We start from the raw sequence: 25080 nt of genomic DNA on the forward strand, positions 1-25080 counted from the left end.
CACAAGTGAGGTATCATTTTTATTGGGAGACTTGGGGGAACGCTGGGTGAAAGGAAATTTGTGGCTCCTCTCAGATTCCAGAACTTTCTGCAACAGAAATGTGAGGAACATGTGTTTTTTTAGCAAAATTTCGAGGTTTGCAAAGGATTCTGGGTAACAGAACCTGGTCAGAGCCCCACAAGTCACCCCATCGTGGATTCCCCTAGGTCTCTAGTTTTCAAAAATGCACAGGTTTGGTAGGTTTCCCTAAGTACCGGCTGAGCTAGAGGCCAAAATCTACAGGTAGGCAGTTTGCAAAAAACACCTGTTTTCTTTCAAAAAATTGGATGTGTCCACGTTGCGCTTTGGGGCATTTCCTGTCGCAGGCGCTAGGCCTACCCACACAAGTGAGGTATCATTTTTATCGGGAGACTTGGGGGAACGCTGGGCGGAAGGATATTTGTGGCTCCTCTCAGATTCCAAAAATTTCTGCCACAGAAATGTGAGGAACATGTGTTTTTTTAGCCAAATGTTGAGGTTTGCAAAGGATTTTGGGTAACAGAACCTGGTCAGAGCCCCACAAGTCACCCCATCTTGGATTCCCCTAGGTCTCTAGTTTTCAAAAATGCACCGGTTTGGTAGGTTTCCCTAGGTGCCGGCTGAGCTAGAGGCCAAAATCTACAGGTAGGCACTTTGCAAAAAACACCTCTGTTTTCTTTCAAAAAATTGGATGCGTCCACGTTGCGCTTTGGGGCATTTCCTGTCGCGGGCGCTAGCCCTACCCACACAAGTGAGGTATCATTTTTATCAGGAGACTTGGGGGAACGCTGCGTGGAAGGAAATTTGTGGCTCCTCTCAGATTCCAGAACTTTCTGCAAACAAAAATGTGAGGAACATGTGTTTTATTAGCCAAATTTTGAGGTTTGCAAAGGATTCTGGGTAACAGAACCTGGTCAGAGCCCCACAAGTCACCCCATCTTGGATTCCCCTAGGTCTCTAGTTTTCAAAAATGCACAGGTTTGGTAGGTTTCCCTAAGTGCCGGCTGAGCTAGAGGCCAAAATCTACAGGTAGGCACTTTGCAAAAAACACCTCTGTTTTCTTTCAAAAAATTGGATGTGTCCACGTTGCACTTTGGGGTATTTCCTGTCGCGGGCGCTAGGCCTACCCACACAAGTGAGGTATCATTTTTATCGGGAGACTTGGGGGAACGCTGGGTGGAAGGATATTTGTGACTCCTCTCAGATTCCAAAACTTTCTGCCACAGAAATGTGAGGAACATGTGTTTTTTTAGCCAAATTTTGAGGTTTGCAAAGGATTCTGGGTAACAGAACCTGGTCAGAGCCCCACAAGTCACCCCTTCTTGGATTCCCCTAGGTCTCTAGTTTTCAAAAATGCACAGGTTTGGTAGGTTTCCCTAGGTGCCGGCTGAGCTAGAGGCCAAAATCTACAGGTAGGCACTTTGCAAAAAACACCTGTTTTCTTTCAAAAAATTGGATGTGTCCACGTTGCTCTTTGGGGCATTTCCTGTCGCAGGCGCTAGGCCTACCCACACAAGTGAGGTATCATTTTTATCGGGAGACTTGGCGGAACGCTGGGTGGGAGGAAATTTGTGGCTCCTCTCAGACTCCAGAACTTTCTGCCACAGAAATGTGAGGAACATGTGTTTTTTTTAGCCAGATTTTGAGGTTTGCAAAGGATTCTGGGTAACAGAACCTAGTCAGAGCCCCACAAGTCACCCCATCTTGGATTCCCCTAGGTCTCTAGTTTTCAAAAATGCGCAGGTTTGGTAGGTTTCCCTAGGTGCCGGCTGAGCTAGAGGCCAAAATCTACAGGTAGGCACTTTGCAAAAAACACCTCTGTTTTCTTTCAAAAAATTGGATGTGTCCACGTTGAGCTTTGGGGCATATCCTGTCGCGGGCGCTAGGCCTACCCACACAAGTGAGGTATCATTTTTATCGGGAGACTTGGGGGAACGCTGCGTGGAAGGAAATTTGTGGCTCCTCTCAGATTCCAGAACTTTCTGCCACAAAAATGTGAGGAACATGTGTTTTTTTAGCCAAATTTTGAGGTTTGCAAAGGATTCTGGGTAACAGAACCTGGTCAGAGCCCCACAAGTCACCCCATCTTGGATTCCCCTAGGTCTCTAGTTTTCAAAAATGCACAGGTTCGGTAGGTTTCCCTAGGTGCCGGCTGAGCTAGAGGCCAAAATCTACAGGTAGGCACTTTGCAAAAAACACCTCTGTTTTCTTTCAAAAAATTGGATGTGTCCACGTTGTGCTTTGGGGCATTTCCTGTCGCGGGCGCTAGGCCTACCCACACAAGTGAGGTATCATTATTATTGGGAGACTTGGGGGAACGCTGGGTGAAAGGAAATTTGTGGCTCCTCTCAGATTCCAAAAATTTCTGCCACAGAAATGTGAGGAACATGTGTTTTTTTAGCCAAATGTTGAGGTTTGCAAAGGATTTTGGGTAAGAGAACCTGGTCAGAGCCCCACAAGTCACCCCATCTTGGATTCCCCTAGGTCTCTAGTTTTCAAAAATGCACAGGTTTGGTAGGTTTCCCTAGGTGCCGGCTGAGCTAGAGGCCAAAATCTACAGGTAGGCACTTTGCAAAAAACACCTCTGTTTTCTTTCAAAAAATTGGATGCGTCCACGTTGCGCTTTGGGGCATTTCCTGTCGCGGGCGCTAGGCCTACCCACACAAGTGAGGTATCATTTTTATCAGGAGACTTGGGGGAACGCTGCGTGGAAGGAAATTTGTGGCTCCTCTCAGATTCCAGAACTTTCTGCACACAAAAATGTGAGGAACATGTGTTTTATTAGCCAAATTTTGAGGTTTGCAAAGGATTCTGGGTAACAGAACCAGGTCACAGCCCCACAAGTCACCCCATCTTGGATTCCCCTAGGTCTCTAGTTCTCAAAAATGCTCAGGTTTGGTAGGTTTCCCTAGGTGCCGGCTGAGCTAGAGGCCAAAATCTACAGGTAGGCACTTTGCAAAAAACACCTCTGTTTTCTTTCAAAAAATTGGATGTGTCCACGTTGCGCTTTGGGGCATTTCCTGTCGCGGGCGCTAGGCCTACCCACACAAGTGAGGTATCATTTTTATTGGGAGACTTTGGGGAACGCTGGGTGAAAGGAAATTTGTGGCTCCTCTCAGATTCCAGAACTTTCTGCATCAGAAATGTGAGGAACATGTGTTTTTTTAGCAAAATGTTGAGGTTTGTAAAGGATTCTGGGTAACAGAACCTGGTCAGAGCCCCACAAGTCACCCCATCGTGGATTCCCCTAGGTCTCTAGAATTCAAAAATGCACAGGTTTGGTAGGTTTCCCTAAGTGCCGGCTGAGCTAGAGGCCAAAATCTACAGGTAGGCACTTTGCAAAAAACACCTCTGTTTTCTTTCAAAAAATTGGATGTGTCCACGTTGCGCTTTGGGGCATTTCCTGTCGCGGGCGCTAGGCCTACCAACACAAGTGAGGTATCATTTTTATCGGGAGACTTGGGGGAACGCTGGGTGGAAGGATATTTGTGGCTCCTCTCAGATTCCAAAACTTTCTGCCACAGAAATGTGAGGAACATGTGTTTTTTTAGCCACATTTTGAGGTTTGCAAAGTATTCTGGGTAACAGAACCTGGTCAGAGCCCCACAAGTCACCCCATCTTGGATTCCCCTAGGTCTCTAGTTTTCAAAAATGCACAGGTTTGGTAGGTTTCCCTAGGTGCCGGCTTAGCTAGAGGCCAAAATCTACAGGTAGGCACTTTGCAAAAAACACCTCTGTTTTCTTTCAAAAAATTGGATGTGTCCACGTTGCGCTTTGGGGCATTTCCTGTCGCGGGCGCTAGGCCTACCCACACAAGTGAGGTATCATTATTATTGGGAGACTTGGGGGAACGCTGGGTGAAAGGAAATTTGTGGCTCCTCTCAGATTCCAAAAATTTCTGCCACAGAAATGTGAGGAACATGTGTTTTTTTAGCCAAATGTTGAGGTTTGCAAAGGATTTTGGGTAACAGAACCTGGTCAGAGCCCCACAAGTCACCCCATCTTGGATTCCCCTAGGTCTCTAGTTTTCAAAAATGCACAGGTTTGGTAGGTTTCCCTAGGTGCCGGCTGAGCTAGAGGCCAAAATCTACAGGTAGGCACTTTGCAAAAAACACCTCTGTTTTCTTTCAAAAAATTGGATGTGTCCACGTTGCGCTTTGGGGCATTTCCTGTCGCGGGCGCTAGGCCTACCCACACAAGTGAGGTATCATTTTTATCGGGAGACTTGGGGGAACGCTGCGTGGAAGGAAATTTGTGGCTCCTCTCAGATTCCAGAACTTTCTGCACACAAAAATGTGAGGAACATGTGTTTTATTAGCCAAATTTTGAGGTTTGCAAAGGATTCTGGGTAACAGAACCTGGTCAGAGCCCCACAAGTCACCCCATCTTGGATTCCCCTAGGTCTCTAGTTTTCAAAAATGCACAGGTTTGGTAGGTTTCCCTAGGTGCCGGCTGAGCTAGAGGCCAAAATCTACAGGGAGGCACTTTGCAAAAAACACCTCTGTTTTCTTTCAAAAAATTGGATGTGTCCACGTTGCGCTTTGGGGCATTTTCTGTCGCAGGCGCTAGGCCTACCCACACAAGTGAGGTATCATTTTTATCGGGAGACTTGGGGGAAAGCTGGGTGGAAGGAAATTTGTGGCTCCTCACAGATTCCAGAACTTTCTGCCACAGAAATGTGAGGAACATGTTTTTTTTTTAGCCAATTTTGAGGTTTGCAAAGGATTCTGGGTAACAGAACCTGGTCAGAGCCCCACAAGTTACCCCATCTTGGATTCCCCTAGGTCTCTAGTTTTCAAAAATGCACAGGTTTGGTAGGTTTCCCTAGGTGCCGGCTGAGCTAGAGGACAAAATCTACAGGTAGGCACTTTGCAAAAAACACCTCTGTTTTCTTTCAAAAAATTGGATGTGTCCACGTTGCGCTTTGGGGCATTTCCTGTCGCGGGCGCTAGGCCTACCCACACAAGTGAGGTATAATTTTTATTGGGAGACTTGGGGGAAAGCTGGGTGGAAGGAAATTTGTGGCTCCTCTCAGATTCCAGAACTTTCTGCCACAGAAATGTGAGGAACATGTGTTTTTTTTAGCCAAATTTTGAGGGTTGCAAAGGGTTCTGGGTAACAGAACCTGGTCAGAGCCCCACAAGTCACCCCATCTTGGATTCCCCTAGGTCTCTAGTTTTCAAAAATGCACAGGTTTGGTAGGTTTCCCTAGGTGCCGGCTGAGCTAGAGGCCAAAATCTACAGGTAGGCACTTTGCAAAAAACACCTCTGTTTTCTTTCAAAAAATTGGATGTGTCCACGTTGCGCTTTGGGGCATTTCCTGTCGCGGGCGCTAGGCCTACACACACAAGTGAGGTATCATTTTTATCGGGAGACTTGGGGGAACGCTGCGTAGAAGGAAATTTGTGGCTCCTCTCAGATTCCAGAACTTTCTGCCACAAAAATGTGAGGAACATGTGTTTTTTTAGCCAAATTTTGAGGTTTGCAAAGGATTTGGGGTAACAGAACCTGGTCAGAGCCCCACAAGTCACCCCATCTTGGATTCCCCTAGGTCTCTAGTTTTCAAAAATGCACAGGTTTGGTAGGTTTCCCTAGGTGCCGGCTGAGCTAGAGGCCAAAATCTACAGGTAGGCACTTTGCAAAAAACAACTCTGTTTTCTTTCAAAAAATTGGATGTGTCCACGTTGCGCTTTGGGGCATTTTCTGTCGCAGGCGCTAGGCCTACCCACACAAGTGAGGTATCATTTTTATCGGGAGACTTGGGGGAACGCTGGTGGAAGGAAATTTGTGGCTCCTCTCAGATTCCAGAACTTTCTGCCACAGAAATGTGAGGAACATGTTTTTTTTTTAGCCAATTTTGAGGTTTGCAAAGGATTCTGGGTAACAGAACCTGGTCAGAGCCCCACAAGTTACCCCATCTTGGATTCCCCTAGGTCTCTAGTTTTCAAAAATGCACAGGTTTGGTAGGTTTCCCTAGGTGCCGGCTGAGCTAGAGGCCAAAATCTACAGGTAGGCACTTTGCAAAAAACACCTCTGTTTTCTTTCAAAAAATTGGATGTGTCCACGTTGCGCTTTGGGGCATTTCCTGTCGCGGGCACTAGGCCTACCCACACAAGTGAGGTATAATTTTTATTGGGAGACTTGGGGGAAAGCTGGGTGGAAGGAAATTTGTGGCTCCTCTCAGATTCCAGAACTTTCTGCCACAGAAATGTGAGGAACATGTGTTTTTTTTAGCCAAATTTTGAGGGTTGCAAAGGATTCTGGGTAACAGAACCTGGTCAGAGCCCCACAAGTCACCCCATCTTGGATTCCCCTAGGTCTCTAGTTTTCAAAAATGCACAGGTTTGGTAGGTTTCCCTAGGTGCCGGCTGAGCTAGAGGCCAAAATCTACAGGTAGGCACTTTGCAAAAAACACCTCTGTTTTCTTTCAAAAAATTGGATGTGTCCACGTTGCGCTTTGGGGCATTTCCTGTCGCGGGCGCTAGGCCTACCCACACAAGTAAGGTATCATTTTTATCGGGAGACTTGGGGGAACGCTGCGTGGAAGGAAATTTGTGGCTCCTCTCACATTCCAGAACTTTCTGCCACAAAAATGTGAGGAACATGTGTTTTTTTAGCCAAATTTTGAGGTTTGCAAAGGATTTGGGGTAACAGAACCTGGTCAGAGCCCCACAAGTCACCCCATCTTGGATTCCCCTAGGTCTCTAGTTTTCAAAAATGCACAGGTTTGGTAGGTTTCCCTAGGTGCCGGCTGAGCTAGAGGCCAAAATCTACAGGTAGGCACTTTGCAAAAAACACCTCTGTTTTCTTTCAAAAAATTGGATGTGTCCACGTTGCGCTTTGGGGCATTTCCTGTTGCGGGCGCTAGGCCTACCCACACAAGTGAGGTATCATTTTTATCGGGAGACTTGGGGGAACGCTGTGTGAAAGGAAATTTGTGGCTCCTCTCAGATTCCAGAACTTTCTGCAACAGAAATGTGAGGAACATTTGTTTTTTTAGCCAAATTTCGAGGTTTGCAAAGGATTCTGGGTAACAGAACCTGGTCAGATCCCACAAGTCACCCAATCGTGGATTAACCTAGGTCTCTAGTTTTCAAAAGTGCACAGGTTTGCTAGGTTTCCCTAAGTGCCGGCTGAGCTAGAGGCCAAAATCTACAGGTAGGCACTTTGCAAAAAACACCTCTGTTTTCTTTCAAAAAATTGGATGTGTCCACGTTGCGCTTTGGGGCATTTCCTGTCGCGGGCGCTAGGCCTACCCACACAAGTGAGGTATCATTTTTATTGGGAGACTTGGGGGAACGCTGGGTGAAAGGAAATTTGTGGCTCCTCTCAGATTCCAGAACTTTCTGCAACAGAAATGTGAGGAACATGTGTTTTTTTAGCAAAATTTCGAGGTTTGCAAAGGATTCTGGGTAACAGAACCTGGTCAGAGCCCCACAAGTCACCCCATCGTGGATTCCCCTAGGTCTCTAGTTTTCAAAAATGCACAGGTTTGGTAGGTTTCCCTAAGTACCGGCTGAGCTAGAGGCCAAAATCTACAGGTAGGCAGTTTGCAAAAAACACCTGTTTTCTTTCAAAAAATTGGATGTGTCCACGTTGCGCTTTGGGGCATTTCCTGTCGCGGGCGCTAGGCCTACCCACACAAGTGAGGTATCATTTTTATCGGGAGTCTTGGGGGAACGCTGGGTGGAAGGATATTTGTGGCTCCTCTCAGATTCCAAAACTTTCTGCCACAGAAATGTGAGGAACATGTGTTTTTTTAGCCTCATTTTGAGGTTTGCAAAGTATTCTGGGTAACAGAACCTGGTCAGAGCCCCACAAGTCACCCCATCTTGGATTCCCCTAGGTCTCTAGTTTTCAAAAATGCACAGGTTTGGTAGGTTTCCCCAGGTGCCGGCTGAGCTAGAGGCCAAAATCTACAGGTAGGCACTTTGCAAAAAACACCTCTGTTTTCTTTCAAAAAATTGGATGTGTCCACGTTGCGCTTTGGGGCATTTCCTGTCGCGGGCGCTAGGCCTACCCACACAAGTGAGGTATCATTTTTATTGGGAGACTTGGGGGAACGCTGGGTGAAAGGAAATTTGTGGCTCCTCTCAGATTCCAGAACTTTCTGCAAAAGAAATGTGAGGAACATGTGTTTTTTTAGCAAAATTTCGAGGTTTGCAAAGGATTCTGGGTAACAGAACCTGGTCAGAGCCCCACAAGTCACCCCATCGTGGATTCCCCTAGGTCTCTAGTTTTCAAAAATGCACAGGTTTGGTAGGTTTCCCTAAGTACCCGGCTGAGCTAGAGGCCAAAATCTACAGGTAGGCAGTTTGCAAAAAACACCTGTTTTCTTTCAAAAAATTGGATGTGTCCACGTTGCGCTTTGGGGCATTTCCTGTCGCGGGCACTAGGCCTACCCACACAAGTGAGGTATAATTTTTATTGGGAGACTTGGGGGAAAGCTGGGTGGAAGGAAATTTGTGGCTCCTCTCAGATTCCAGAACTTTCTGCCACAGAAATGTGAGGAACATGTGTTTTTTTTAGCCAAATTTTGAGGGTTGCAAAGGATTCTGGGTAACAGAACCTGGTCAGAGCCCCACAAGTCACCCCATCTTGGATTCCCCTAGGTCTCTAGTTTTCAAAAATGCACAGGTTTGGTAGGTTTCCCTAGGTGCCGGCTGAGCTAGAGGCCAAAATCTACAGGTAGGCACTTTGCAAAAAACACCTCTGTTTTCTTTCAAAAAATTGGATGTGTCCACGTTGCGCTTTGGGGCATTTCCTGTCGCGGGCGCTAGGCCTACCCACACAAGTGAGGTATCATTTTTATCGGGAGACTTGGGGGAACGCTGGGCGGAAGGATATTTGTGGCTCCTCTCAGATTCCAAAAATTTCTGCCACAGAAATGTGAGGAACATGTGTTTTTTTAGCCAAATGTTGAGGTTTGCAAAGGATTTTGGGTAACAGAACCTGGTCAGAGCCCCACAAGTCACCCCATCTTGGATTCCCCTAGGTCTCTAGTTTTCAAAAATGCACAGGTTTGGTAGGTTTCCCTAGGTGCCGGCTGAGCTAGAGGCCAAAATCTACAGGTAGGCACTTTGCAAAAAACACCTCTGTTTTCTTTCAAAAAATTGGATGCGTCCACGTTGCGCTTTGGGGCATTTCCTGTCGCGGGCGCTAGGCCTACCCACACAAGTGAGGTATCATTTTTATCAGGAAACTTGGGGGAACGCTGCGTGGAAGGAAATTTGTGGCTCCTCTCAGATTCCAGAACTTTCTGCACACAAAAATGTGAGGAACATGTGTTTTATTAGCCAAATTTTGAGGTTTGCAAAGGATTCTGGGTAACAGAACCTGGTCAGAGCCCCAAAAGTTACCCCATCTTGGATTCCCCTAGGTCTCTAGTTTTCAAAAATGCACAGGTTTGGTAGGTTTCCCTAGGTGCCGGCTGAGCTAGAGGCCAAAATCTACAGGTAGGCACTTTGCAAAAAACACCTCTTTTTTCTTTCAAAAAATTGGATGTGTCCACGTTGCGCTTTGGGGCATTTCCTGTCGCGGGCGCTAGGCCTACCCACACAAGTGAGGTATCATTTTTATCGGGAGACTTGGGGGAACGCTGCGTGGAAGGAAATTTGTGGCTCCTCTCAGATTCCAGAACTTTCTGCCACAAAAATGTGAGGAACATGTGTTTTTTTAGACAAATTTTGAGGTTTGCAAAGGATTTGGGGTAACAGAACCTGGTCAGAGCCCCACAAGTCACCCCATCTTGGATTCCCCTAGGTCTCTAGTTTTCAAAAATGCACAGGTTTGGTAGGTTTCCCTAGGTGCCGGCTGAGCTAGAGGCCAAAATCTACAGGTAGGCACTTTGCAAAAAACAACTCTGTTTTCTTTCAAAAAATTGGATGTGTCCACGTTGCGCTTTGGGGCATTTTCTGTCGCAGGCGCTAGGCCTACCCACACAAGTGAGGTATCATTTTTATCGGGAGACTTGGGGGAACGCTGGTGGAAGGAAATTTGTGGCTCCTCTCAGATTCCAGAACTTTCTGCCACAGAAATGTGAGGAACATGTTTTTTTTTTAGCCAATTTTGAGGTTTGCAAAGGATTCTGGGTAACAGAACCTGGTCAGAGCCCCACAAGTTACCCCATCTTGGATTCCCCTAGGTCTCTAGTTTTCAAAAATGCACAGGTTTGGTAGGTTTCCCTAGGTGCCGGCTGAGCTAGAGGCCAAAATCTACAGGTAGGCAGTTTGCAAAAAACACCTCTGTTTTCTTTCAAAAAATTGGATGTGTCCACGTTGCGCTTTGGGGCATTTCCTGTCGCGGGCGCTAGGCCTACCCACACAAGTGAGGTATCATTTTTATCGGGAGACTTGGGGGAACGCTGCGTGGAAGGAAATTTGTGGCTCCTCTCAGATTCCAGAACTTTCTGCCACAAAAATGTGAGGAACATGTGTTTTTTTAGCCAAATTTTGAGGTTTGCAAAGGATTTGGGGTAACAGAACCTGGTCAGAGCCCCACAAGTCACCCCATCTTGGATTCCCCTAGGTCTCTAGTTTTCAAAAATGCACAGGTTTGGTAGGTTTCCCTAGGTGCCGGCTGAGCTAGAGGCCAAAATCTACAGGTAGGCACTTTGCAAAAAACAACTCTGTTTTCTTTCAAAAAATTGGATGTGTCCACGTTGCGCTTTGGGGCATTTCCTGTTGCGGGCGCTAGGCCTACCCACACAAGTGAGGTATCATTTTTATCGGGAGACTTGGGGGAACGCTGTGTGAAAGGAAATTTGTGGCTCCTCTCAGATTCCAGAACTTTCTGCAACAGAAATGTGAGGAACATTTGTTTTTTTAGCCAAATTTCGAGGTTTGCAAAGGATTCTGGGTAACAGAACCTGGTCAGAGCCCCACAAGTCACCCAATCGTGGATTAACCTAGGTCTCTAGTTTTCAAAAGTGCACAGGTTTGCTAGGTTTCCCTAAGTGCCGGCTGAGCTAGAGGCCAAAATCTACAGGTAGGCACTTTGCAAAAAACACCTCTGTTTTCTTTCAAAAAATTGGATGTGTCCACGTTGCGCTTTGGGGCATTTCCTGTCGCGGGCGCTAGGCCTACCCACACAAGTGAGGTATCATTTTTATCGGGAGTCTTGGGGGAACGCTGGGTGGAAGGATATTTGTGGCTCCTCTCAGATTCCAAAACTTTCTGCCACAGAAATGTGAGGAACATGTGTTTTTTTAGCCTCATTTTGAGGTTTGCAAAGTATTCTGGGTAACAGAACCTGGTCAGAGCCCCACAAGTCACCCCATCTTGGATTCCCCTAGGTCTCTAGTTTTCAAAAATGCACAGGTTTGGTAGGTTTCCCTAGGTGCCGGCTGAGCTAGAGGCCAAAATCTACAGGTAGGCACTTTGCAAAAAACACCTCTGTTTTCTTTCAAAAAATTGGATGTGTCCACGTTGCGCTTTGGGGCATTTCCTGTCGCGGGCGCTAGTCCTACCCACACAAGTGAGGTATCATTTTTATTGGGAGACTTGGGGGAACGCTGGGTGAAAGGAAATTTGTGGCTCCTCTCAGATTCCAGAACTTTCTGCAACAGAAATGTGAGGAACATGTGTTTTTTTAGCAAAATTTCGAGGTTTGCAAAGGATTCTGGGTAACAGAACCTGGTCAGAGCCCCACAAGTCACCCCATCGTGGATTCCCCTAGGTCTCTAGTTTTCAAAAATGCACAGGTTTGGTAGGTTTCCCTAAGTACCGGCTGAGCTAGAGGCCAAAATCTACAGGTAGGCAGTTTGCAAAAAACACCTGTTTTCTTTCAAAAAATTGGATGTGTCCACGTTGCGCTTTGGGGCATTTCCTGTCGCGGGCGCTAGGCCTACCCACACAAGTGAGGTATCATTTTTATCGGGAGACTTGGGGGAACGCTGGGCGGAAGGATATTTGTGGCTCCTCTCAGATTCCAAAAATTTCTGCCACAGAAATGTGAGGAACATGTGTTTTTTTAGCCAAATGTTGAGGTTTGCAAAGGATTTTGGGTAACAGAACCTGGTCAGAGCCCCACAAGTCACCCCATCTTGGATTCCCCTAGGTCTCTAGTTTTCAAAAATGCACAGGTTTGGTAGGTTTCCCTAGGTGCCGGCTGAGCTAGAGGCCAAAATCTACAGGTAGGCACTTTGCAAAAAACACCTCTGTTTTCTTTCAAAAAATTGGATGCGTCCACGTTGCGCTTTGGGGCATTTCCTGTCGTGGGCGCTAGGCCTACCCACACAAGTGAGGTATCATTTTTATCAGGAGACTTGGGGGAACGCTGCGTGGAAGGAAATTTGTGGCTCCTCTCAGATTCCAGAACTTTCTGCACACAAAAATGTGAGGAACATGTGTTTTATTAGCCAAATTTTGAGGTTTGCAAAGGATTCTGGGTAACAGAACCTGGTCAGAGCCCCACAAGTTACCCCATCTTGGATTCCCCTAGGTCTCTAGTTTTCAAAAATGCACAGGTTTGGTAGGTTTCCCTAGGTGCCGGCTGAGCTAGAGGCCAAAATCTACAGGTAGGCACTTTGCAAAAAACACCTCTTTTTTCTTTCAAAAAATTGGATGTGTCCACGTTGCGCTTTGGGGCATTTCCTGTCGCGGGCGCTAGGCCTACCCACACAAGTGAGGTATCATTTTTATCGGGAGACTTGGGGGAACGCTGCGTGGAAGGAAATTTGTGGCTCCTCTCAGATTCCAGAACTTTCTGCCACAAAAATGTGAGGAACATGTGTTTTTTTAGCCAAATTTTGAGGTTTGCAAAGGATTTGGGGTAACAGAACCTGGTCAGAGCCCCACAAGTCACCCCATCTTGGATTCCCCTAGGTCTCTAGTTTTCAAAAATGCACAGGTTTGGTAGGCTTCCCTAGGTGCCGGCTGAGCTAGAGGCCAAAATCTACAGGTAGGCACTTTGCAAAAAACAACTCTGTTTTCTTTCAAAAAATTGGATGTGTCCACGTTGCGCTTTGGGGCATTTTCTGTCGCAGGCGCTAGGCCTACCCACACAAGTGAGGTATCATTTTTATCGGGAGACTTGGGGGAACGCTGGTGGAAGGAAATTTGTGGCTCCTCTCAGATTCCAGAACTTTCTGCCACAGAAATGTGAGGAACATGTTTTTTTTTTAGCCAATTTTGAGGTTTGCAAAGGATTCTGGGTAACAGAACCTGGTCAGAGCCCCACAAGTTACCCCATCTTGGATTCCCCTAGGTCTCTAGTTTTCAAAAATGCACAGGTTTGGTAGGTTTCCCTAGGTGCCGGCTGAGCTAGAGGCCAAAATCTACAGGTAGGCACTTTGCAAAAAACACCTCTGTTTTCTTTCAAAAAATTGGATGTGTCCACGTTGCGCTTTGGGGCATTTCCTGTCGCGGGCGCTAGGCCTACCCACACAAGTGAGGTATCATTTTTATCGGGAGACTTGGGGGAACGCTGCGTGGAAGGAAATTTGTGGCTCCTCTCAGATTCCAGAACTTTCTGCCACAAAAATGTGAGGAACATGTGTTTTTTTAGCCAAATTTTGAGGTTTGCAAAGGATTTGGGGTAACAGAACCTGGTCAGAGCCCCACAAGTCACCCCATCTTGGATTCCCCTAGGTCTCTAGTTTTCAAAAATGCACAGGTTTGGTAGGCTTCCCTAGGTGCCGGCTGAGCTAGAGGCCAAAATCTACAGGTAGGCACTTTGCAAAAAACAACTCTGTTTTCTTTCAAAAAATTGGATGTGTCCACGTTGCGCTTTGGGGCATTTTCTGTCGCAGGCGCTAGGCCTACCCACACAAGTGAGGTATCATTTTTATCGGGAGACTTGGGGGAACGCTGGTGGAAGGAAATTTGTGGCTCCTCTCAGATTCCAGAACTTTCTGCCACAGAAATGTGAGGAACATGTTTTTTTTTTAGCCAATTTTGAGGTTTGCAAAGGATTCTGGGTAACAGAACCTGGTCAGAGCCCCACAAGTTACCCCATCTTGGATTCCCCTAGGTCTCTAGTTTTCAAAAATGCACAGGTTTGGTAGGTTTCCCTAGGTGCCGGCTGAGCTAGAGGCCAAAATCTACAGGTAGGCACTTTGCAAAAAACACCTCTGTTTTCTTTCAAAAAATTGGATGTGTCCACGTTGCGCTTTGGGGCATTTCCTGTCGCGGGCGCTAGGCCTACCCACACAAGTGAGGTATCATTTTTATCGGGAGACTTGGGGGAACGCTGCGTGGAAGGAAATTTGTGGCTCCTCTCAGATTCCAGAACTTTCTGCCACAAAAATGTGAGGAACATGTGTTTTTTTAGCCAAATTTTGAGGTTTGCAAAGGATTTGGGGTAACAGAACCTGGTCAGAGCCCCACAAGTCACCCCATCTTGGATTCCCCTAGGTCTCTAGTTTTCAAAAATGCACAGGTTTGGTAGGTTTCCCTAGGTGCCGGCTGAGCTAGAGGCCAAAATCTACAGGTAGGCACTTTGCAAAAAACAACTCTGTTTTCTTTCAAAAAATTGGATGTGTCCACGTTGCGCTTTGGGGCATTTCCTGTCGCGGGCGCTAGGCCTACCCACACAAGTGAGGTATCATTTTTATCGGGAGACTTGGGGGAACGCTGCGTGGAAGGAAATTTGTGGCTCCTCTCACATTCCAGAACTTTCTGCCACAAAAATGTGAGGAACATGTGTTTTTTTAGCCAAATTTTGAGGTTTGCAAAGGATTTGGGGTAACAGAACCTGGTCAGAGCCCCACAAGTCACCCCATCTTGGATTCCCCTAGGTCTCTAGTTTTCAAAAATTCACAGGTTTGGTAGGTTTCCCTAGGTGCCGGCTGAGCTAGAGGCCAAAATCTACAGGTAGGCACTTTGCAAAAAACACCTCTGTTTTCTTTCAAAAAATTGGATGTGTCCACGTTGCGCTTTGGGGCATTTCCTGTTGCGGGCGCTAGGCCTACCCACACAAGTGAGGTATCATTTTTATCGGGAGACTTGGGGGAACGCTGTGTGAAAGGAAATTTGTGGCTCCTCTCAGATTCCAGAACTTTCTGCAACAGAAATGTGAGGAACATTTGTTTTTTTAGCCAAATTTCGAGGTTTGCAAAGGATTCTGGGTAACAGAACCTGGTCAGAGCCCCACAAGTCACCCAATCGTGGATTAACCTAGGTCTCTAGTTTTCAAAAGTGCACAGGTTTGCTAGGTTTCCCTAAGTGCCGGCTGAGCTAGAGGCCAAAATCTACAGGTAGGCACTTTGCAAAAAACACCTCTGTTTTCTTTCAAAAAATTGGATGTGTCCACGTTGCGCTTTGGGGCATTTCCTGTCGCGGGCGCTAGGCCTACCCACACAAGTGAGGTATCATTTTTATCGGGAGTCTTGGGGGAATGCTGGGTGGAAGGATATTTGTGGCTCCTCTCAGATTCCAAAACTTTCTGCCACAGAAATGTGAGGAACATGTGTTTTTTTAGCCTCATTTTGAGGTTTGCAAAGTATTCTGGGTAACAGAACCTGGTCAGAGCCCCACAAGTCACCCCATCTTGGATTCCCCTAGGTCTCTAGTTTTCAAAAATGCACAGGTTTGGTAGGTTTCCCTAGGTGCCGGCTGAGCTAGAGGCCAAAATCTACAGGTAGGCACTTTGCAAAAAACACCTCTGTTTTCTTTCAAAAAATTGGATGTGTCCACGTTGCGCTTTGGGGCATTTCCTGTCGCGGGCGCTAGTCCTACCCACACAAGTGAGGTATCATTTTTATTGGGAGACTTGGGGGAACGCTGGGTGAAAGGAAATTTGTGGCTCCTCTCAGATTCCAGAACTTTCTGCAACAGAAATGTGAGGAACATGTGTTTTTTTAGCAAAATTTCGAGGTTTGCAAAGGATTCTGGGTAACAGAACCTGGTCAGAGCCCCACAAGTCACCCCATCGTGGATTCCCCTAGGTCTCTAGTTTTCAAAAATGCACAGGTTTGGTAGGTTTCCCTAAGTACCGGCTGAGCTAGAGGCCAAAATCTACAGGTAGGCAGTTTGCAAAAAACACCTGTTTTCTTTCAAAAAATTGGATGTGTCCACGTTGCGCTTTGGGGCATTTCCTGTCGCGGGCGCTAGGCCTACCCACACAAGTGAGGTATCATTTTTATCGGGAGACTTGGGGGAACGCTGGGCGGAAGGATATTTGTGGCTCCTCTCAGATTCCAAAAATTTCTGCCACAGAAATGTGAGGAACATGTGTTTTTTTAGCCAAATGTTGAGGTTTGCAAAGGATTTTGGGTAACAGAACCTGGTCAGAGCCCCACAAGTCACCCCATCTTGGATTCCCCTAGGTCTCTAGTTTTCAAAAATGCACAGGTTTGGTAGGTTTCCCTAGGTGCCGGCTGAGCTAGAGGCCAAAATCTACAGGTAGGCACTTTGCAAAAAACACCTCTGTTTTCTTTCAAAAAATTGGATGCGTCCACGTTGCGCTTTGGGGCATTTCCTGTCGTGGGCGCTAGGCCTACCCACACAAGTGAGGTGTCATTTTTATCAGGAGACTTGGGGGAACGCTGCGTGGAAGGAAATTTGTGGCTCCTCTCAGATTCCAGAACTTTCTGCACACAAAAATGTGAGGAACATGTGTTTTATTAGCCAAATTTTGAGGTTTGCAAAGGATTCTGGGTAACAGAACCTGGTCAGAGCCCCACAAGTTACCCCATCTTGGATTCCCCTAGGTCTCTAGTTTTCAAAAATGCACAGGTTTGGTAGGTTTCCCTAGGTGCCGGCTGAGCTAGAGGCCAAAATCTACAGGTAGGCACTTTGCAAAAAACACCTCTTTTTTCTTTCAAAAAATTGGATGTGTCCACGTTGCGCTTTGGGGCATTTCCTGTCGCGGGCGCTAGGCCTACCCACACAAGTGAGGTATCATTTTTATCTGGAGACTTGGGGGAACGCTGCGTGGAAGGAAATTTGTGGCTCCTCTCAGATTCCAGAACTTTCTGCCACAAAAATGTGAGGAACATGTGTTTTTTTAGCCAAATTTTGAGGTTTGCAAAGGATTTGGGGTAACAGAACCTGGTCAGAGCCCCACAAGTCACCCCATCTTGGATTCCCCTAGGTCTCTAGTTTTCAAAAATGCACAGGTTTGGTAGGTTTCCCTAGGTGCCGGCTGAGCTAGAGGCCAAAATCTACAGGTAGGCACTTTGCAAAAAACAACTCTGTTTTCTTTCAAAAAATTGGATGTGTCCACGTTGCGCTTTGGGGCATTTTCTGTCGCAGGTGCTAGGCCTACCCACACAAGTGAGGTATCATTTTTATCGGGAGACTTGGGGGAACGCTGGTGGAAGGAAATTTGTGGCTCCTCTCAGATTCCTGAACTTTCTGCCACAGAAATGTGAGGAACATGTTTTTTTTTTAGCCAATTTTGAGGTTTGCAAAGGATTCTGGGTAACAGAACCTGGTCAGAGCCCCACAAGTTACCCCATCTTGGATTCCCCTAGGTCTCTAGTTTTCAAAAATGCACAGGTTTGGTAGGTTTCCCTAGGTGCCGGCTGAGCTAGAGGCCAAAATCTACAGGTAGGCACTTTGCAAAAAACACCTCTGTTTTCTTTCAAAAAATTGGATGTGTCCACATTGCGCTTTGGGGCATTTCCTGTCGCGGGCGCTAGGCCTACCCACACAAGTGAGGTATCATTTTTATCGGGAGACTTGGGGGAACGCTGCGTGGAAGGAAATTTGTGGCTCCTCTCAGATTCCAGAACTTTCTGCCACAAAAATGTGAGGAACATGTGTTTTTTTAGCCAAATTTTGAGGTTTGCAAAGGATTTGGGGTAACAGAACCTGGTCAGAGCCCCACAAGTCACCCCATCTTGGATTCCCCTAGGTCTCTAGTTTTCAAAAATGCACAGGTTTGGTAGGTTTCCCTAGGTGCCGGCTGAGCTAGAGGCCAAAATCTACAGGTAGGCACTTTGCAAAAAACAACTCTGTTTTCTTTCAAAATATTGGATGTGTCCACGTTGCGCTTTGGGGCATTTTCTGTCGCAGGCGCTAGGCCTACCCACACAAGTGAGGTATCATTTTTATCGGGAGACTTGGGGGAACGCTGGTGGAAGGAAATTTGTGGCTCCTCTCAGATTCCAGAACTTTCTGCCACAGAAATGTGAGGAACATGTTTTTTTTTTAGCCAATTTTGAGGTTTGCAAAGGATTCTGGGTAACAGAACCTGGTCAGAGCCCCACAAGTTACCCCATCTTGGATTCCCCTAGGTCTCTAGTTTTCAAAAATGCACAGGTTTGGTAGGTTTCCCTAGGTGCCGGCTGAGCTAGAGGCCAAAATCTACAGGTAGGCACTTTGCAAAAAACACCTCTGTTTTCTTTCAAAAAATTGGATGTGTCCACGTTGCGCTTTGGGGCATTTCCTGTCGCGGGCGCTAGGCCTACCCACACAAGTGAGGTATCATTTTTATCGGGAGACTTGGGGGAACGCTGCGTGGAAGGAAATTTGTGGCTCCTCTCAGATTCCAGAACTTTCTGCCACAAAAATGTGAGGAACATGTGTTTTTTTAGCCAAATTTTGAGGTTTGCAAAGGATTTGGGGTAACAGAACCTGGTCAGAGCCCCACAAGTCACCCCATCTTGGATTCCCCTAGGTCTCTAGTTTTCAAAAATGCACAGGTTTGGTAGGTTTCCCTAGGTGCCGGCTGAGCTAGAGGCCAAAATCTACAGGTAGGCACTTTGCAAAAAACAACTCTGTTTTCTTTCAAAAAATTGGATGTGTCCACGTTGCGCTTTGGGGCATTTCCTGTCGCGGGCGCTAGGCCTACCCACACAAGTGAGGTATCATTTTTATCGGGAGACTTGGGGGAACGCTGCGTGGAAGGAAATTTGTGGCTCCTCTCAGATTCCAGAACTTTCTGCCACAAAAATGTGAGGAACATGTGTTTTTTTAGCCAAATTTTGAGGTTTGCAAAGGATTTGGGGTAACAGAACCTGGTCAGAGCCCCACAAGTTACACCATCTTGGATTCCCCTAGGTCTCTAGTTTTCAAAAATGCACAGGTTTGGTAGGTTTCCCTAGGTGCCGGCTGAGCTAGAGGCCAAAATCTACAGGTAGGCACTTTGCAAAAAACACCTCTGTTTTCTTTCAAAAAATTGGATGTGTCCACGTTGCGCTTTGGGGCATTTCCTGTCGCGGGCGCTAGGCCTACCCACACAAGTGAGGTATAATTTTTATTGGGAGACTTGGGGGAAAGCTGGGTGGAAGGAAATTTGTGGCTCCTCTCAGATTCCAGAACTTTCTGCCACAGAAATGTGAGGAACATGTGTTTTTTTTAGCCAAATTTTGAGGGTTGCAAAGGATTCTGGGTAACAGAACCTGGTCAGAGCCCCACAAGTCACCCCATCTTGGATTCCCCTATGTCTCTAGTTTTCAAAAATGCACAGGTTTGGTAGGTTTCCCTAGGTGCCGGCTGAGCTAGAGGCCAAAATCTACAGGTAGGCACTTTGCAAAAAACACCTCTGTTTTCTTTCAAAAAATTGGATGTGTCCACGTTGCGCTTTGGGGCATTTCCTGTCGCGGGCGCTAGGCCTACCCACACAAGTGAGGTATCATTTTTATCGGGAGACTTGGGGGAACGCTGCGTGGAAGGAAATTTGTGGCTCCTCTCAGATTCCAGAACTTTCTGCCACAAAAATGTGAGGAACATGTGTTTTTTCAGCCAAATTTTGAGGTTTGCAAAGGATTTGGGGTAACAGAACCTGGTCAGAGCCCCACAAGTCACCCCATCTTGGATTCCCCTAGGTCTCTAGTTTTCAAAAATGCACAGGTTTGGTAGGTTTCCCTAGGTGCCGGCTGAGCTAGAGGCCAAAATCTACAGGTAGGCACTTTGCAAAAAACACCTCTGTTTTCTTTCAAAAAATTGGATGTGTCCACGTTGCGCTTTGGGGCATTTCCTGTTGCGGGCGCTAGGCCTACCCACACAAGTGAGGTATCATTTTTATCGGGAGACTTGGGGGAACGCTGTGTGAAAGGAAATTTGTGGCTCCTCTCAGATTCCAGAACTTTCTGCAACAGAAATGTGAGGAACATTTGTTTTTTTAGCCAAATTTCGAGGTTTGCAAAGGATTCTGGGTAACAGAACCTGGTCAGAGCCCCACAAGTCACCCAATCGTGGATTAACCTAGGTCTCTAGTTTTCAAAAGTGCACAGGTTTGCTAGGTTTCCCTAAGTGCCGGCTGAGCTAGAGGCCAAAATCTACAGGTAGGCACTTTGCAAAAAACACCTCTGTTTTCTTTCAAAAAATTGGATGTGTCCACGTTGCGCTTTGGGGCATTTCCTGTCGCGGGCGCCAGGCCTACCCACACAAGTGAGGTATCATTTTTATCGGGAGTCTTGGGGGAACGCTGGGTGGAAGGATATTTGTGGCTCCTCTCAGATTCCAAAACTTTCTGCCACAGAAATCTGAGGAACATGTGTTTTTTTAGCCTCATTTTGAGGTTTGCAAAGTATTCTGGGTAACAGAACCTGGTCAGAGCCCCACAAGTCACCCCATCTTGGATTCCCCTAGGTCTCTAGTTTTCAAAAATGCACAGGTTTGGTAGGTTTCCCTAGGTGCCGGCTGAGCTAGAGGCCAAAATCTACAGGTAGGCACTTTGCAAAAAACACCTCTGTTTTCTTTCAAAAAATTGGATGTGTCCACGTTGCGCTTTGGGGCATTTCCTGTCGCGGGCGCTAGGCCTACCCACACAAGTGAGGTATCATTTTTATTGGGAGACTTGGGGGAACGCTGGGTGAAAGGAAATTTGTGGCTCCTCTCAGATTCCAGAACTTTCTGCAACAGAAATGTGAGGAACATGTGTTTTTTTAGCAAAATTTCGAGGTTTGCAAAGGATTCTGGGTAACAGAACCTGGTCAGAGCCCCACAAGTCACCCCATCGTGGATTCCCCTAGGTCTCTAGTTTTCAAAAATGCACAGGTTTGGTAGGTTTCCCTAAGTACCCGGCTGAGCTAGAGGCCAAAATCTACAGGTAGGCAGTTTGCAAAAAACACCTGTTTTCTTTCAAAAAATTGGATGTGTCCACGTTGCGCTTTGGGGCATTTCCTGTCACGGGCGCTAGGCCTACCCACACAAGTGAGGTATCATTTTTATCGGGAGACTTGGGGGAACGCTGGGCGGAAGGATATTTGTGGCTCCTCTCAGATTCCAAAAATTTCTGCCACAGAAATGTGAGGAACATGTGTTTTTTTAGCCAAATGTTGAGGTTTGCAAAGGATTTTGGGTAACAGAACCTGGTCAGAGCCCCACAAGTCACCCCATCTTGGATTCCCCTAGGTCTCTAGTTTTCAAAAATGCACAGGTTTGGTAGGTTTCCCTAGGTGCCGGCTGAGCTAGAGGCCAAAATCTACAGGTAGGCACTTTGCAAAAAACACCTCTGTTTTCTTTCAAAAAATTGGATGCGTCCACGTTGCGCTTTGGGGCATTTCCTGTCGCGGGCGCTAGGCCTACCCACACAAGTGAGGTATCATTTTTATCAGGAGACTTGGGGGAACGCTGCGTGGAAGGAAATTTGTGGCTCCTCTCAGATTCCAGAACTTTCTGCACACAAAAATGTGAGGAACATGTGTTTTTTTAGCCAAATTTTGAGGTTTGCAAAGGATTCTGGGTAACAGAACCTGGTCAGAGCCCCACAAGTTACCCCATCTTGGATTCCCCTAGGTCTCTAGTTTTCAAAAATGCACAGGTTTGGTAGGTTTCCCTAGGTGCCGGCTGAGCTAGAGGCCAAAATCTACAGGTAGGCACTTTGCAAAAAACACCTCTTTTTTCTTTCAAAAAATTGGATGTGTCCACGTTGCGCTTTGGGGCATTTCCTGTCGCGGGCGCTAGGCCTACCCACACAAGTGAGGTATCATTTTTATCGGGAGACTTGGGGAACGCTGCGTGGAAGGAAATTTGTGGCTCCTCTCAGATTCCAGAACTTTCTGCCACAAAAATGTGAGGAACATGTGTTTTTTTAGACAAATTTTGAGGTTTGCAAAGGATTTGGGGTAACAGAACCTGGTCAGAGCCCCACAAGTCACCCCATCTTGGATTCCCCTAGGTCTCTAGTTTTTAAAAATGCACAGGTTTGGTAGGTTTCCCTAGGTGCCGGCTGAGCTAGAGGCCAAAATCTACAGGTAGGCACTTTGCAAAAAACAACTCTGTTTTCTTTCAAAAAATTGGATGTGTCCACGTTGCGCTTTGGGGCATTTTCTGTCGCAGGCGCTAGGCCTACCCACACAAGTGAGGTATCATTTTTATCGGGAGACTTGGGGGAACGCTGGTGGAAGGAAATTTGTGGCTCCTCTCAGATTCCAGAACTTTCTGCCACAGAAATGTGAGGAACATGTTTTTTTTTTAGCCAAATTTTGAGGTTTGCAAAGGATTTGGGGTAACAGAACCTGGTCAGAGCCCCACAAGTCACCCCATCTTGGATTCCCCTAGGTCTCTAGTTTTCAAAAATGCACAGGTTTGGTAGGTTTCCCTAGGTGCCGGCTGAGCTAGAGGCCAAAATCTACAGGTAGGCACTTTGCAAAAAACAACTCTGTTTTCTTTCAAAAAATTGGATGTGTCCACGTTGCGCTTTGGGGCATTTCCTGTTGCGGGCGCTAGGCCTACCCACACAAGTGAGGTATCATTTTTATCGGGAGACTTGGGGGAACGCTGTGTGAAAGGAAATTTGTGGCTCCTCTCAGATTCCAGAACTTTCTGCAACAGAAATGTGAGGAACATTTGTTTTTTTAGCCAAATTTCGAGGTTTGCAAAGGATTCTGGGTAACAGAACCTGGTCAGAGCCCCACAAGTCACCCAATCGTGGATTAACCTAGGTCTCTAGTTTTCAAAAGTGCACAGGTTTGCTAGGTTTCCCTAAGTGCCGGCTGAGCTAGAGGCCAAAATCTACAGGTAGGCACTTTGCAAAAAACACCTCTGTTTTCTTTCAAAAAATTGGATGTGTCCACGTTGCGCTTTGGGGCATTTCCTGTCGCGGGCGCTAGGCCTACCCACACAAGTGAGGTATCATTTTTATCGGGAGTCTTGGGGGAACGCTGGGTGGAAGGATATTTGTGGCTCCTCTCAGATTCCAAAACTTTCTGCCACAGAAATGTGAGGAACATGTGTTTTTTTAGCCTCATTTTGAGGTTTGCAAAGTATTCTGGGTAACAGAACCTGGTCAGAGCCCCACAAGTCACCCCATCTTGGATTCCCCTAGGTCTCTAGTTTTCAAAAATGCACAGGTTTGGTAGGTTTCCCTAGGTGCCCGGCTGAGCTAGAGGCCAAAATCTACAGGTAGGCACTTTGCAAAAAACACCTCTGTTTTCTTTCAAAAAATTGGATGTGTCCACGTTGCGCTTTGGGGCATTTCCTGTCGCGGGCGCTAGTCCTACCCACACAAGTGAGGTATCATTTTTATTGGGAGACTTGGGGGAACGCTGGGTGAAAGGAAATTTGTGGCTCCTCTCAGATTCCAGAACTTTCTGCAACAGAAATGTGTGGAACATGTGTTTTTTTAGCAAAATTTCGAGGTTTGCAAAGGATTCTGGGTAACAGAACCTGGTCAGAGCCCCACAAGTCACCCCATCGTGGATTCCCCTAGGTCTCTAGTTTTCAAAAATGCACAGGTTTGGTAGGTTTCCCTAAGTACCGGCTGAGCTAGAGGCCAAAATCTACAGGTAGGCAGTTTGCAAAAAACACCTGTTTTCTTTCAAAAAATTGGATGTGTCCACGTTGCGCTTTGGGGCATTTCCTGTCGCGGGCGCTAGGCCTACCCACACAAGTGAGGTATCATTTTTATCGGGAGACTTGGGGGAACGCTGGGCGGAAGGATATTTGTGGCTCCTCTCAGATTCCAAAAATTTCTGCCACAGAAATGTGAGGAACATGTGTTTTTTTAGCCAAATGTTGAGGTTTGCAAAGGATTTTGGGTAACAGAACCTGGTCAGAGCCCCACAAGTCACCCCATCTTGGATTCCCCTAGGTCTCTAGTTTTCAAAAATGCACAGGTTTGGTAGGTTTCCCTAGGTGCCGGCTGAGCTAGAGGCCAAAATCTACAGGTAGGCACTTTGCAAAAAACACCTCTGTTTTCTTTCAAAAAATTGGATGCGTCCACGTTGCGCTTTGGGGCATTTCCTGTCGTGGGCGCTAGGCCTACCCACACAAGTGAGGTATCATTTTTATCAGGAGACTTGGGGGAACGCTGCGTGGAAGGAAATTTGTGGCTCCTCTCAGATTCCAGAACTTTCTGCACACAAAAATGTGAGGAACATGTGTTTTATTAGCCAAATTTTGAGGTTTGCAAAGGATTCTGGGTAACAGAACCTGGTCAGAGCCCCACAAGTTACCCCATCTTGGATTCCCCTAGGTCTCTAGTTTTCAAAAATGCACAGGTTTGGTAGGTTTCCCTAGGTGCCGGCTGAGCTAGAGGCCAAAATCTACAGGTAGGCACTTTGCAAAAAACACCTCTTTTTTCTTTCAAAAAATTGGATGTGTCCACGTTGCGCTTTGGGGCATTTCCTGTCGCGGGCGCTAGGCCTACCCACACAAGTGAGGTATCATTTTTATCGGGAGACTTGGGGGAACGCTGCGTGGAAGGAAATTTGTGGCTCCTCTCAGATTCCAGAACTTTCTGCCACAAAAATGTGAGGAACATGTGTTTTTTTAGCCAAATTTTGAGGTTTGCAAAGGATTTGGGGTAACAGAACCTGGTCAGAGCCCCACAAGTCACCCCATCTTGGATTCCCCTAGGTCTCTAGTTTTCAAAAATGCACAGGTTTGGTAGGCTTCCCTAGGTGCCGGCTGAGCTAGAGGCCAAAATCTACAGGTAGGCACTTTGCAAAAAACAACTCTGTTTTCTTTCAAAAAATTGGATGTGTCCACGTTGCGCTTTGGGGCATTTTCTGTCGCAGGCGCTAGGCCTACCCACACAAGTGAGGTATCATTTTTATCGGGAGACTTGGGGGAACGCTGGTGGAAGGAAATTTGTGGCTCCTCTCAGATTCCAGAACTTTCTGCCACAGAAATGTGAGGAACATGTTTTTTTTTTAGCCAATTTTGAGGTTTGCAAAGGATTCTGGGTAACAGAACCTGGTCAGAGCCCCACAAGTTACCCCATCTT

This window comes from Pleurodeles waltl, chromosome 3_1, assembly GCF_031143425.1.
Source record: "Pleurodeles waltl isolate 20211129_DDA chromosome 3_1, aPleWal1.hap1.20221129, whole genome shotgun sequence".
NCBI lineage: Eukaryota > Metazoa > Chordata > Amphibia > Caudata > Salamandridae > Pleurodeles > Pleurodeles waltl.